We start from the raw sequence: 15,532 nt of genomic DNA, 5'->3' as shown, positions 1-15,532 counted from the left end.
CAGTTCACAGTGCAGATGGCCCTCTGTGATGTGCTGGCAGCTCCTGCCCCATCTGGGGTACCAGGGCATACACCCATGGCTAGGAAGGGTGCTGCTGGGGCCAACCAGGCCCTCCGAGGCCCCAGAACACTAGGGGATGGCTCTCTGAGGCTGAGGCATGGCGTCACTAGGGGCGGGCTGTCAGCGCTGCCTCCTCTTCCGCAGGGCCTCGCGCAGGGCAGTCAGCAGCGATCCTGGTTGTTGCAGATGTTGTAGTGGGCCAGGCCCAGAAGCTTGTCCAAGTCCTCTTGGCTATAGGTCACTTTCGAGTAGTGGTAGGGGGAGTCAGACGGAGACAGGTTCACCCGCCCGGCCTCCTGCTCCTCGGGTGTCCTAGGGACCCCTGTGCAGAGAGCACATCGTGGGCATGGAGGGGCAGGGTGCTGGGGTGGAGGGCGGGTCTGCTGCGTCGGGGAGGCTGGGACACCAGGAAGGGGGTGGCGGCAAGCTGGCTCACCAGGGGCTGAGTGGTCCCGGAAGGAGTCGTTGACCAGGGGGAAGTGCAGAATGACTGGGGCCTCAGGCCAGCTGGGATCAGAGAACTTGTGGCACTCCCGAGGCTGGCGCTCCTCATCAAGGCTGGGAGAGATGGGCGGGAACGGGATGCCCTGCTCTTGGCACATGCGGCCCACCAGCTGCAGCTGCTGCAGGGGCACAGAGGGCAGGAGAGGGCTAGCCTTGGGCTCCCTTGGTCCTGGACACTGATGTCACATAGGACCAAGCATCAGTCGGAGTGGACAGCCGTGCCACAGCCCCTCAGAGCTCCACCAAACGGACTGTAGCCATCGCTGAGGCCAGCCATGAAGGGCACACACCTCTCACTAAATTAACACAGAAACTAAACGCTGGGGTGTCGACGGCCTGCAACCAGCCGGGGTGCAGGTGCAGCCAACCAGATTCACCATCGCATCCTCTCCCCATTGCGGAGAAAGCCCCCTGATGGAGCGTGAATGAAACCCCAGTTCTTTTCACAGGGAGCACTGGTGGTGAAGCAGTTATGTGCTGGGCGAGGTTCTGCAGGGTCAGCACTGGGAAAGCACCCGCTGCTCCATGGAGAGAGGGCCGAGCACCACGTTCCTGAACTTGTGCCTCCACGTTGGTAGCCACAGACTCTCCCTTAACAGCCATGCTGCCTTCAAGTGAGCACATGGCTGGTCTGATCTCCCTACAGAGGCAGACATCCTCTGGCTCTCTCTTCCTGCTGTCGCCCAGCCCCCCCCTCAGCTTCCCCCAATGCAGCTGTTAGGCTTGCTCACTTGTGAGCTCAGCGTTACTGTCGATCCCACCCACCTTGTGGCGTATGTAACTACTGAATATGCATGTCTTAAGGCTACCTGTAACTACCCCAAGATAATACAGATGCTCTCTCTTCCCCCACTTCCACGTGGTCCATCAAGAGGAGCTGAGGTGAGCATGCTATCATAAAACGTGCCTGACTCCTTTATTGTACTCTCGCTCCCCTATCTCTCCTAGCCTCTATGACTTTACTAGACCTTTACTATTTTATCGCCATACAATTGTGCCTACTGACCCATTGGTTGTTAGAGGCTGATTTCCTGTGACAAACTTCTCCGTGGGCATTTTTACTCCCGTAAGCAGTTCGATCTCGGAAACACACCAAGCGGGACCTGGTGAGTCAGCATGGACTCCATGGTGGGGATCCTGGTTTGGTTGTTTTGACATGGTGTGGTGGTTAAATATTATGTCCACTTGGACCTGCGTGAAAGTGCAGGGGTGGAGTCCCACCTGTCACTCAGGTGGAAGCCTGGTGATCCCTCCTTGGAAGGAAGGGGAGATGCTATGAGCCTCTTCCTCCTCGCTGGGATTCTGTCTCCAGGGACGGCCCCATGGGGCCACCAGCCTGGAGAGCCGCCGACTTGGCCGTGTTCACGCCAGCCTGGGCATTATCTGCCTGCAGCTACACAGAGGCTGAGGAAGGTTCTGACTAGCATGGTCTTGAATCACACTGGGCTGGGATGCCTTGCTGATCTAAAATGACTTCTTGATCTAAAGCTCTTTCTTTCTACACAGAGGAGTGTTGCTGCTTTTGTTTCTCTGGACAGCTCAGCCCATAGCATGTGGGTCCCTGTCTCATAGGGTTGGGAGGAAGCCAGCAAGGCACACACTGTGAAGCCGCCCTAGCATCCTCGGGTGCCACTCATCAGCTCCCCCACCTGAAAGGCGGCATTTAAGTTGTAGTCCAGCGACAGGATGAGGTCCACGTCCCGGGTGGGCTGCAGGAGGGGCGGGCAGCTGGTGTTGACAAAGTAGCCCACGTCCAGCAGGCACAGGCGGGGCTCCCCAGGGGTCAGCTGGTTAGGGAGTTCATCCAGTTTGGTGTCTGGAGAGGTGAGCGGGGTGGGAGGGCAGCCTTGAGCATGGGTGCTGAGGACACCACGCTTGCTCCCCTGGTCAGTGGCAGTCACTGGCTGCTCCTGGAAAAAGACTCCGCCCTCAGGCCCCACCCACCTGGCCCCAGCCCTGAAGCAACCTCCAGCCCCAGCTGAAGGAGAAGGCAGGAAACTCTACTCCCCACATCCCGTGGGGCCACACATGGAAGGCCTGGAGCCAAGGGGTGAGGTGAGGGGCCTGGAGCCAAGGCCCACAGCTCTGGGAAGACATCAGGGTGCTGGGCCCCGGTGGGAGAAGCTACCTTTCCAGGAGGAGAAGTCTGCACAGCCAGGGAGTGGGGCGTGGGTGCTAGCCCAGTCTGAGGGCAGTGACCCCGGAGAGGGAAAGAGCTGAGACCAGTGCCCCCACCACCACACACACACAGAGCTGGGAGTCACATGCCCACCCCCAGCACCAGCCCCGGAGCCTGGGCACCTACCCAAGCTGGTCAGGGTCTGAGCCTAGCGATCCCAGAACGGACTGGGCTCCAAGGACCAGTATAAGCTGTCTTGGAGGCTGGCTGCATATAGGTTGGTCCAGATGTCTGGGAGCGCAGACACAAGGGGACGAGAGCCACCATTCCTGTCACAGCCTGACCCTTCCCTGCTGCCCTCCCCCATTCTCTCTCCAAGACCCCCTCACCTTCCAGGAAGCAGATGCGGGACTCAGGCATCCTCTTCATCAGCCGCCCCATGAAGAACTCGGAGCCGAAGAGCTCGGAAGGGATGAAGGCACCTTACTTGGAGAAACCGAGCTCGTAGGGGGAGAAATCACACCACTCTGCGGTGGGAAGGGACTGCTGTTGACCACCACCCTCCTGCCCACCCGAACCCACGCAGGGCAGCCACAAAGGACGGGGCGACTCCCCTCCAGTCCAAGTGACTCTGGGGTCATGGGTGTCTAGATTCACTCGGGTCCCGGACCAGAGTGTAAGGAGAAGGGCATGAAAAACTGCCTCCTCACACCATCCCAACCACCCCTTCCCAGACCCCTGGCCGCCCGGGGCCTCAACCAGCTGCCTCGACCTGCCTCCAAATTCAAAGGTGGACAGGCCGTGCCCCTTAGTGTTGAGGGCATAGTACATGGGGAGAGGTTTCTGGCCGTGCCTCAGAGCCTGTCGCTGCTCCGAGAGCTTGTGGATATCAGGCTGTAGGGAGATACCTCCGTGTAAACCCATTGCTGCCTGGTCTCTGGAGATCTCCCCTCGCGCTGCTACCCAGCAGGGCTGCCTCCAGGTCCAGGCCCGTCCCCGTGGGCCGCCCTTCTGTACCCCATCATGTCGCATGGCCTCATTGATGAGGGCCCAGAGGTTGGTGAAGCAGGCCGGGTGTCCCAGGCAAGCACGCTCCTCCAGCTCCTGGTAGTACCATTGCAGCTGGCTGGGAGCCAACACGCCCAGCTTGTTCTTGGTCACCTGCATCTTCAGCAGTACGGTGGCGCCCCCCCAGGTCCTTCTGCGACCACTCTGGATCCTTGTAGAGGTTTGCTAAGGTCCTAGGCAAAGCCAGAGGTCAGAGGCAGACAGGTTCCTCTAAGAGTCCCCCGAGACCTCACACCCCTTCGGACCTTCTCTCCCAGGGCAGCAGCCCGCAGGTGCCTTCCAGCTCCATGGAGACAGCCGAAGCCCATGGGGCACCTTGGGCATATCGCACCTGCCACCTGCCTCCTCGCAGACCTTCCAATCTAGTCAGGGAGGCCAAGGGGGCACTGGAGAAGCCTTACCACAGGCACCCCTGCCTCTGCCCACTCACCACCAGATCCCACACTCAGCCTGCTCACCAAGTGGAGCCCGAGGGCCCTGTGATGTAGAAGACGCAGTCCAAGAGGCCCAGCTCCCTGAGGCCGGTCAGCTGCCCATACAGGGAAGTCATTGCCCGGACCCCTCCACCAGTAGCCATGATTGCCACCACTGGGACCTGGAAAGGCAGAGTACAGCTGGGCTCAAGGGAGGCCCTGCGGGGACTTCCAGTTGGTGGAGGGGAGGTCAGGGTGCGCCGGGCAGTAAAAACCACAGGAGGAGAACACAGCAAGTCAAGTGGCCACTCAGTCCCCTGCCCCTGGCCCCACCACCAAGTTAGCGTAGGTCAGAGTCTGGTGGGGACCCATGGAGCGGGTCTGAGTCAGAGCAGCTGAGGAGAGTCATGTCAGGATAACCTCCTTCAGCAGGGTGGGTCCTTTCGGGTTTTGAAAACTCCAGGGAGCGTACAGGCCACAGGCCTTATCTCCCCATCCCCAGCCTGGGGAGTACGGCGGTCACTTCTTAAAAGACGCAGGCTCACCTCAAAACCCCCAAATCAGCGTCCCTCTCCCCTTGCAAGGAGCTCATTTCCTTAGGAGCCAGCCCAACCAGCAGAGAGGCCTGGCCAGATGTCCACCGAGTTGTCTGAGAGGCCCAGTCTTAAAATCAGCTCCAGGCCAAGGGTCAACGCCCAGAGAAGGGTAGATACCCCTGGTGGGGCCCGTGGTTCTGACACTGCTCAGCCGCATCGGGCCCAAGATAACATCAAGAAAGCTCCGGGAAGTACAAGGGGGGTAGGTGGGCAGACGAGAGGCAAACACAAGTCCGCCTTACAACCAACCCTGGTCGGGCAATGGAAGTGTGGAGGCCCACTCAGCTCAACACTCGGCCTGAGACCCCCACACTCCTGCCCAGCCTGACAGACCTCGTCCTCCTGCAGGTCTCCCTCCAGCTGCAGGGCCTGCTGCAGGGCCTTGGCCACCACCTGCTTCCTCCTGCTCAGGAAGGCCTGCTCCTCAGCACACAGCTCGAAGTCCAGGCGCATGGCCAGCTCCCCTGGTCTGGGGGTGGGGTGGGGGAATGGACGGACAGTGAGGCAGTGCTCATCCTCGTCAGAAAAGAGGACACTGGGCCCATCTCCCTGCAAGATCCACGTCCATCTCTTCTCTCCCTTCAGCCTGCGTGCTGAAGCATGGAGAGTGAGGTGGGGATGGTGGGCCCAGAGCCACACCAACACGCCCGGCATGACAGCAAGGCCAGCTGGCAGATGAGGCTGTCCCTGTGGCCAAAGGTGGCCCTGAGTCTCAGCTTCTCCCTCCCCTGCAACGCTGGACCAGGGCTACACTGGGAAGGGGGCACGGGGGCTGAGAAGGAACAAAGGTCTTTAAGTTGGGGCTGCTTATGCTCCTAGACACTGAGGGCCAGCAAAAGTTCTTGAAGGCCCAGCCACGTTGCTTCTACCCAAAAGGTTGCTTCCTTCTGGTCTTTGTGCTCCTCAAACCAGGCGTGTTACTCTCCTCAGCCCCCACCTCTCTCCCACCCAGTGAGGCCACACGCAGACTACAAGGCTGAGGAAGGACCCTCTCTGCTCTGAGCACCTTCCCAAGACTGGGAGCTCCCTGCTGCAGCCACCCGCTTGCTTCCGGTCCTCCAGGCCACCCAGCTGCACGTAGCGCCCTCCCTCCCCCGGCTGCTCTCCCCCAGCCCAGCCTCTCACCTGTCTTCTTTTCTCAGCTCCACCTTCATCAGAGGCTCCTGCAAACCAGCAAAACACCACTCAGAAAGGCTGGCACCTCCACCCCAACTTCGGCCCTGGGATGCCCCAGTCATCTCCACAGGGATGCACCCCCACAGCCCAGCCCAGGGGCTTGGCCCAAAAGAAAAGGGAGAGAAGGAGTCACCCCCTGCCCCCACCCCCGCACTGGCCTGAGGCCCTGTCCCACACCCACATCAAGGTCTCTTCCTCTGAGTGAAGAGTACCTGGGACGTAGGGAAGACCAGCCTCACGAACTGGTCTGATGGCAGGGCCCTGAGTGGCACCTTCAGTTGCTCCTGGGGGGCATTCTGCAAGGGGACAAAAACTGTACACTTACCCGAGTCTCAGAGCAGGGGTACCACCCGGCCCTGTGGGCCTGAATTCCAGGGGGTCAGTGGGGGAGCACCCTACCTGCAGGTGGATACTCAGCTCCTGCTCCCAGCAGGTGGAGAAGTGGAAACGGAAGGAGTCGCTGCCTACGGTGGCCTCCTGAGATCCCTCGTAGGACCCGGGGACCACAAGCTGAATTTTCCCTTTGACTCTGCAGAAAGTAACCGAGGTAGGGGTGGGAGGGGGTTCCCTGCCCATGAGGTGTCTCCCGCCCCTGTGGCTGGCAGAGGCTGGGAGGAGTTACCCCCAGCCCAGCCCCCTCGGAGCAGCGTCATGGGAAAAGACCAGGTCTTGGTAAGACCGGGCAGTTTCCCCCCCCAGCCCCTAGCCTTCGGAGGCTAAAGGTGGCTGGCAGCTTCTTCCAGGATGGGCAGCTGAGGAAGGGGGAAGACATAGGCTGAGTGCCAGGGCTGTCCTGGTGACCTGGGAGACTCACCCTTCTGGTACCCGGCCTCCAGCCGCACATGCAAGCGGAAAAGCTCACGGGCCTGTGTTGGGAAGAGAAGATTCATATGCCGCCCCTCCCACGCGAGGATACCTCACTACTACCCATTCCCCTGCAGCCCGCGGTTCCTGCTCCTCAGTCCCATGTCCTCTGGAAATCATAGCCCCTCCCACTTTGCTCTTTCCTGGTCCAGACAGACTTGCAGCCAGGAGGGCAGGTGAGCAGATGGCCTGAGGGAGGGTGTGTCACTCACCACTACAATCCCAAAGCACTACTATGATCCCAAATCACTACTGTGATCCCAAATCACTACTATGATCCCAAATCACTACTATGATCATAAAGCACTACTATGATCCCAAAGCACTAATATGATCACAAAGCACTACTATGATCACAAAGCACTACTATGATCCCAAAGCACTACTATGATCACAAAGCACTACTATGACCCCAAAGCACTACTATGATCACACAGCACTACTATGATCCCGAATCACTACTATGATCCCGAATTAGTACCATGATCCTAAGTCACCATTACCATCCCAAGTCACCACTATAATCCCGAATCACTACTATGATCCTGAATCAATCACTACAATGATCTGACTCACCACTAGGACACCGTTGCTGGTGAGCTGCTCCGCACAGTCTGTCCTGGGAAAAGCCATGAGCGGGGGTCAGGTTCTTGCCCCCAAGGAAGCCTAGGCAGTCCTTCCAACCACAGAGGGACCCCGGGGAAGGACACCAGCCCTGAGCGCACGAGGCTCTCTCCTTCCAGAAGGGACAGATTTGACCCAGAGCCCCTCTCCCTACCTCGCAACCCCCAACTCCCCTGACCCCCGCAACCCCCAACTCACACACTCCGCAGGCGGAATTCAACGTCAAACCGCTCCCCACCCTGAAAAAGCTAGTTATAAAGATAAGACGTGTGCATGTATGTGGGCATGCATGTGAGTGGTTGTGTGCACATGTGAGTGTGTGTGCATGTGTATCCACATGGCTGTGCATGTGTGAGTGTGGCAGTGGTTGAGTGCGTGTGCTTGCGTGTGAGTATACCTGTGTATGTGTGTGAGGCTGCGTGTGTGTATGAATGTGAGTGTGTGTCAGTGTGGGTATGTGCAGATTCCAACCCAGATGCCAGCCAGGGGTGCCAATGCGGGGAGGGCTGCTGTCCATAATGTGGCCCCGAGGAGGGGGCCACTCCTCGGGAAGCAGGTCCTGGTTGACAAGGGCCTCAGGCACCAGGGAAACCTGACCCCATGGTCTGTAAACAAGTTCTTTGAAGAGGGGCATTTAAGCAGCATCCCGTTGGTGGTACCGAGGGTGGCTGCCCATGTGGAGTCTTGCCTGCAGGCTCAGCAAGAAGCTCTGGCGCCGGAACTCCCCAGGCAGCAGAGTGCCCAAGTCAAACAGCACTGACAGCACGGGGTCGTCGCTGGTCAGCAGGTCCTGGTCAAAGACTTTCAGCTCAACCATGTTCTGGAAGGGGAGCAGTGGGACAGGGCCATGGGGTGGGGGGTGGGTTGGGGGTGGCACTGGGGGTACGCAGGGCTGGGCTGAGGCAGGCCCACCTTGATCTGGCTGTGCACCCGGAAGTGGAAGCTCTGGTTCCAGACAGGGTTTCTGTAGTTGTTGACTGTGCGCGTCTGGAGCCGGTGGTTGCAGGCCGTGGGCAGCCACAGGCTAACACAGAAGTCAGGGTGGGTCACTTGGAGGAGAAGAAATGAGGGCCAATTCTCCCCCAAGCCACGCAGAGTTCACCACCAGAGGGATCCCTGGGGACGCACCAAGCCCCACCCTCCATCACCAGCCCTTGCTCGTCACTCTTTGCAGGCCCTCCTCCCAGGACCTCGCAGGCCCAGCCCTCCTGCCACCTCCCACCGTCCCTGCCCTGCTCCAATTGCAACCTCAGTTCCCTTCTCCTCTCTCGGTCAACTCACCCACATCCCTGGCAGGCAGGATGTGGGCCTGCAGCACATGAATGGTGTGCAGGCAGGTCCCGGGCAACTTGGCCTGCAGAGCAGCGGGGAGGGGACAAGCTTGCTGTGGGATGACATGACCAAAGGCCACAGGCGATGGAAGAGAGGTTGGGGCACCTGTGAGGGCTCACCCTGCACCAAAGGGCCAAGGCCACCCAGAACCCTGAGTCTAGATGAGACAGGGCACGTCCATAGGAACTTACACAATGCCCATGACAGGTCTGTCCCAAGGGCTATCCATACATTAACTCAGCCGACTACTACGCTGCCTCACGAGGAGGCGGAGGCATGGAAAGGTGACCCAGCAACTGGCCGGAGACCCAGAGGCAGGATCGCTGTGCTCTCCGCTTCCCTCTCCTGGAACCAGCAGGCTCCCATCTTGCCACCTGTCTGCCCCAGCCCATGCCCTCGCTTTCAAAGCTCTGGGTGGGCATACAGAAGGGCATGGAGGGAGCGGCCTGCTAGGGCTAAGCTCCTGCTTGCTCACTCGCTCCTCCCTGTGCATCCCACCCCTGGTCAGGGGGCAGTTCTGGAAGCCACCTCTGTGCTGGGGCAGGTGGGAGGTTACCAGGCCAGGCAGCCCATGGGCGCCAAGCCCTGCGCCCTCTAGGTTCTCCGAGGGCAGAGAAACAAAGGACCCCAGGACTCCATCCCAAACCACCCCGGGCTCTGGGCTGAAGCCCTGCCAGGTGCGCTGGGGCCAGGTAGCGTGTGTCAGCACACCCTTTCACTGGCCTCCCAGCTGCCATTGGAAGTCCCAGCTGCATGCGCCCAGGGGTTCCTGGCAGAGGAAGAACCCGGGAAAGTCACCCATCTCATCAGTCTCAGGCCCCGACAGCCCAGGCAACTGACTCAGAGGGAGCAGGGGATCAGCCAGGAGCCTCTCCCTGCCTAGAAGCTCTGTGGATCCCCAGCCCTGCCATGCCCCTACCCAAAGCTGGCAAACACGCCCCCTACAACTGAAGACCACCGCGGCCACAGCCCTCCAGAGAAAGCATTAGTCAGGACTCAGGTGGGGAGCAAGGGTCAGAGTGGGCTCCAGTGCCATGCCAGTCTTACCAGAGCCATGAGACTGGGGGTCCCAGGCGGGGCGAGCAAAGGCAGCAGTAGCCACTGGGCCGAGGACTGTGGGATTTTAAGCCAAAATCCAAGTATGTCCCTACTGGCCTCCCTAGCCCCTCTCACCTGCATCTTCCTCTCCGCCCAAGCCCCACACCCTGCCCAAGAAATGAGGCACCTCAGCCTATACTGGGGCTACTGACACCCTCCCATGGGCTCAAGGTCCCCCACCCCTGCTGGGTTCCTGGAAAACCCACTGGCCACAGCAGACACCACCTGGGTCTGCCCAGCCGGGTCCTGCTTCCAGGACAGCTCACCAACCACCCGTGTGAGCAGGACAGGAAGGCATGGCTTGGAGGGGCCACAGGTCTGGGCAGCCGCCAGAGGTAGGGCAAGGGCAGAGTCCCCACCAACAAGGCTTGTAGAAACATCCAGGTACCAGTAGGACAGGAATGCCCAGTCTCCACTGAAGCAGACCCGGAGGAGGGGTGTATCGGGAGCCTATCATCACAGCAGGGGAGTGGCTGTTACTAAAAACAGTTCTTCAAAGCCAGGGCCTGGGCCACCTGGGTCCCCAGAGATGGCCAGGACTGGAGCTCCAGGTGGGCACCCAGGGGAAGGGGCCTCATCTCCCCTTTTGTGGGGGCAGCATGAGAAAGCCAGTTCCTTCTGCAGAGGAGCAGCCCAGGGGTGGGGGTGGGGCAGTTTCTGTCCCCTGGTCCCTGTGCTGGTTAGGAGACACAGGCTCGTCCCCAGGCAACCAACCCCATCGCAAAGTAAACCAGAGTCCCAGTCAATGAGCCCTGGCAGAGAGTTAAAACAGGGTTGGCCTGCCGGCCAGACCGGAGTACAAGCTGTGGTCCCTGGACAGACAGGGAGCTAGCTCCTCTCTCTGACGTTTCCATCTGAACCCTCCCCGCCCTCCTGGAGACACAGAAAGCCACAAGGAGCAGGTACCACATGGAGCCTCCCCGGCTTTATTGAGCATGTCCTTCGAGCGAGCGAGCGGGCCCTTACAGAAACCCTCTCCACTCCCCAGGGCAGCCAGAAAGGTAGGGACCATCATTATCTCCACTTCACAGCTTTACAGAGGAGGGAGGACGCCACAGCTGGCCTCCACCCACGGGGCTGCTTCACCTGCGTGGCAGCTTTCTGGGAACCCTGACCTAGACACCTGCCTGGCACTTCCTGGTCCTCCTCCTATCACCCACGATAGTCTCCAGGGTCGGTCCCAACCCAAACGGTGTTCTGGGTCAGACAGATTGCAGGGTGTCTCTGTGGTGGCCCATCTGGGGAGGAGCCAGAGTGCCCCCTGAGCTGTTGGGGGGCACGTTCCCTGGGGGCTCCACTAGTCCAGGCCTGAGGCCTTGGTGAGGGTGTCGAGCAGTTGGAAGTAACTGTACTTGAGGTCATACTCCATGTCGTACCAGAAGTTCACTGTGGGGAGAGCAAGCACAGGAGTGGGTGGCCCAGATCTGACCCAGAGCCTCCCCAGCCCACCCGCTGGCCGAGGTCAGCAGCTCCTCACCAGCAATGCAGCCCTGGGACTGCTGCACATGGTGCAACCACAAGGCCGGCAGGTAGAGCATCTCGCCGGCCTGCATGGTGCAGCGGAGGGCCTGGGCCCCACGGTACTGTGGGTACCGGGACAGATCTGGTGTCAGGGGATCCAGTGGAAGCCAGCGCACCTGGGGACGGAGCAGGAACGGGGAACTCGGCCTTTGGCCTTGCCAACGGTAAGGGCCAAAGGACCCCCTCCATCTGCCCTGGGAAGCCAGCCGCAGAAGGCGGGACCTTACGGAGGAAGGGGCCACCTTCCCAAGACTTTTGGGGCCCGCTTGCTCCTCGGAGATGGATGAGCTCGCCCCTCCCTGAGGCCCAGGGCCAAGATGGACACCTTCTCCATGGCCTCTTCATCCACCACCTCAAAGGTGCCCGCCTCAGTGAGTCGTTAGGTTGCTGAGGTGTACAGCTCTGATGCCAGAAAAAAAAGGGGGAGCTCAGCAAAGAGTGTTCCCAGCCCCTCACACGTCCTCCCAGCCTCTCCTGTTGGCTGCCTGGCCCCAGGGACACAGGCAGGGAAGCCTCGCTACCCTTCCTCTGGTTTGGGGCCCATGCGTAAGGCAGGTCCCAGCCCTACCATAGGGGATGAAGGGTCGGTCGCTGGGCGGGTGTAACAGGAAATGTTTCTCTCCAGAGAGGACACAGTAGAGGTTTTCGTAGTGGTCCTTGTGCACTGCCAACACAAAGAAGGTCCTGGGCAGATTTGGCGGAGCAGGGCACATGAGAGGCAGAACCTGCCCACCCACAGCCTTGCGCCTCAAGACAGCCAGGGGTGTAAAAACGAGAAAGTCCTGCGAATAAAGATTTCAACCTTCCATCCAAAGTGTCCCCTGATGTCTCCTTTACGCCCAGTACTAGTTCAACTTAGCCAGTAAAGGATCTCCATTCCTCTGCCATGAGCATGGTGCTCTTTTAAACTCCATCAGGGCTCAGACTGAAAACAGCCTCTTCAAAGAACAGCCAGGATCCTGGAGGACAATGAATTTATAAGGGGGGAGGGGGAATCCCATTATTTTCTACACAGTTTCTGAAGCCCCCTCATTTCCCTCAGGGAGAAGAACTCGGGAAGGGAGGGTGAGAACGTTTGAACCAACTAGAGGGACTGAATCAATGTCACTGAGCTGTCAGCGTAGAAGCTTGGTGTGTGCTTTTGCTCTGTGTATTCTCAACGACATAGTCAAACCAGACTCCAGGAGATGCCCAGGGGGGGGCTGGGGTGGAGGGCATTCCAGATCCCAGCCACCAGGGACTTGGCACACACCACACGCCCCATGCGGGTCATCTCTCCAAAGAGGTAAATATCCACGCATAGGGTTCTCCCAAGTTCACCTCTGGGGCCAACGTGCCATCTGAGAGATGTCTAGTGCGCCCCCACACCAAAGTCATCCCACCCACCACGCTGCCACGCCGCTCCTCCTCTGTTCGCAGAATGGTAGACCGACCCTCCAGGCCAGCCTCCCACCCTTGGCCCCATCGTGGCTCCTCCCTGTCCCTGCATCCCAGAGACACCTACAGGACGTCACTGCGGCCGCCTCCCCCAGCCAGAAGTTCACCCCGTCTGGCATCTTCCCTGCAGGACAGAGGAGGAGAGTTAGGAGCGGTTGTCCCCTGCAGGTTGGGTCTGGGATAACACCCAACAGGATGTGGGCAGGGGTGCTGCGTGCGAGCGAGGGGCATCCCAGGGAAAAGTGGCGAAGAGGCCATGGTTTGGAGGGCTTGGGGAGTGGGCCCAGCCCCCCACAGGCAAAAGCTAGAGCACTAATCCTTTGCAGTCGGTCAACAGTCAAGGCTTCCAGGGTGGCAGGGCCTGACCCTGGCCATGGGGTGGTGGATGTGGGCCAAGACAATCAATGTCACCGAGCTGTCAGTGTAGAAGCTTGGTGTGTGCTTTTGCTGTGTATTCTCAACGACTGCCCTCTGCCCCAGTCGCCCCCTCTCACCCAGAGCCTCAGAGGCCCAGGGCATGTGGGGCTCCAAGTCGGGCAGCAGCTGGGGCAGCTCAGTAAGCAGGTTAGAGCACTGCTTCTGCATGTAGAGCACACCAGGTTGCCGGGCCCTGCCCTCCAGGACGTCCAACACACCTCACAGGGGCAGCAGGCGCTCGGCTGGCATCACGAAGTGGTCTCCGCGCACGGAATCAGCATAGCCATCTGGGGTCACCGCTACGCTCACCTCCGTGGCGCCCACCGTGGCCCTAGGGGAAGGGACTCTAAGAGCATGCCCACATGCCACAAGACAGCTCGCCCATCACCCTAGCCCAGCCCAGGGCTGCACCCACCTCAGATAGGGGAGCGACCACTTCTGCAGGGCATTGCGCACGATGCAGGGCCTGCTGGGGCAGACCCAGTCCCGGTAGAAGTGCAGTGGCATCGGCGCCTCATCCAGGTAGGGCACAGTTGGAGGCACGCCAAGCTCTTAAGTGGGGTGGGAGGTAGATGTTGACATAAACAGCACCCAGCCACTTACGGATGAGATGCCCTCTCTGGGCAGGCCACAGGGTATCACTGGGCAGTGCTCACTGGGGAGGGACCAAGAGACTCTGGACCACCAGAAATAGAAGGGGATTTTCAAGGAGGAGGCTGCCGCACGCCTACTCCAGGAGGGGCCACACAGCCCAAGAGCACGTGAGCAACATACTCTGGTGTCAACTTGTGGAGGGGTGGAGTCTAAGCTGTCATTCAGGTTGCAGCTTGATGACCTCATTTGGAGGTGCCCACGGAAATCAATAGCTCCCTTCCTGTGAGACATTCCTGCTGACAAGACACACAGAGCTACACTAGAGCCCTGGAGCCGCAGGGCTCACTTGGAGACCCCTGCTAGCGCTGGGATGCCTCCACCACCACTGGGTCCACAAGGCTTTCCACCCACTGGCCTGTGATCTTCCTGCATCAGCATCATTGCTTGTGTTTCGTGAGTAGGAAGAGGGATTGATAGACTGGTATCGGACATATGGGCTAATATCAGACTTAAGGACTTGATCTGGACTGGGCTGGGATGTTTTCTTAATGTACAATTTTTCTTTGATATAAAGTTCTCTTTTAAAACACATATAAGTGGCTATGAATTTGTTTCTCTGGTCAACTGGGGCTAACACAGCGGGACTCCTGCTTGGCCCAAACCCCAGTCCTCCCTGGGGCCAGACCCTTGGTTAGCTTCCCTAGCTGCGGTGGTGGACCTCTAGCGAAGTATAGAAAAGCAGCCTCAGGCACCACGCAGGGAGCTCCCCGTGGCTGGGGGCAGCAAGATGAAGGAAGAATGCCTTCCAACTGCGATTATTCACTGAATATTTTGGAATGTGCTCAGCACTTGGCTTGGCCAGTGTGAATGGGTCCTTTCAAGATGCTGACAGACTCATCGGGGAGACATGCCTATAACCTGAACGCCCTGGGTCTTCCATGATGGTACCGTGCTGTGTGCTGCCTGGGTGGCTTTCTCTTGCTGCCCTTCATCGCACCCTTCATAAACATCACTGACTCCCTGTTGTGCTCCTGGCTGGCTCCTCGTCTCACCGAGTCTACCTACAAACACTCCCAACCTCCCTCGCCCTCACCTTCTCCCTCTCCCATGCCACCTCCTTTGGAGCCCCTCCACTCACAAGTCACCCCAAGAGCCTTCCTTCCCCCAGCTGGCTATCCTTCTTCTTTAGGAACTTGTGAACCACACCACCCACCGCCCACCCCCTCCCGGCCCCAGCCCACAACCATTTCTAGTAAACAAACAACAGTTGCCCTCGAGTCGATTCTGGTTCCTGGTGACCCGGGATGTCAGAGTGGACCTTTGCTCCACAGTTTGTGGCCCTGACTTTTCTGAAAAGGATTGCATTTCATTGGGGGTCCTTTAGGAGTAGGCAAAGTGCACCGACCTTCCCATTAGTAAGACAAATGCTTAACCATGGACACCACCCCGGGGCTCTGAAAAACTCCTCGTTCCCTTCCTGCGTGCATGTCCACTTGACCACCTGCACCGTCAAGCACACTATCTACGGGCCCTGGTGGTGGCACGGTGCTTAAGCACGTGGCTGCTAACCAGGAGGGTATGATCTCAGTCCACCAGGTGCCCCTCAGGAGAGAGACGTGGTGGCCAATCTGTTTCCTCAGACACAATACGGGGCAGTTCTACGACTCCAGTGACAGGTTTGCAAACAGGTTAATATACTATCTACTCAA

General features: G+C 59.2%; 1 pseudogene; it reads right to left on the bottom strand.

Moving 5' to 3' along the window:
* Positions 1-180: 180 nt before the first annotated feature.
* On the bottom strand, positions 181-14,815 carry LOC142435801 (cytosolic phospholipase A2 beta-like; annotated as a pseudogene).
* Positions 14,816-15,532: the final 717 nt, after the last annotated feature.

The sequence above is a fragment of the Tenrec ecaudatus genome, assembly GCF_050624435.1.
Source record: "Tenrec ecaudatus isolate mTenEca1 chromosome 1 unlocalized genomic scaffold, mTenEca1.hap1 SUPER_1_unloc_16, whole genome shotgun sequence".
Classification (NCBI taxonomy): domain Eukaryota; kingdom Metazoa; phylum Chordata; class Mammalia; order Afrosoricida; family Tenrecidae; genus Tenrec; species Tenrec ecaudatus.
The sequence above is the reverse complement of the archived record's forward strand: the minus strand, read 5'-3'. Positions and strand labels throughout refer to the sequence as shown.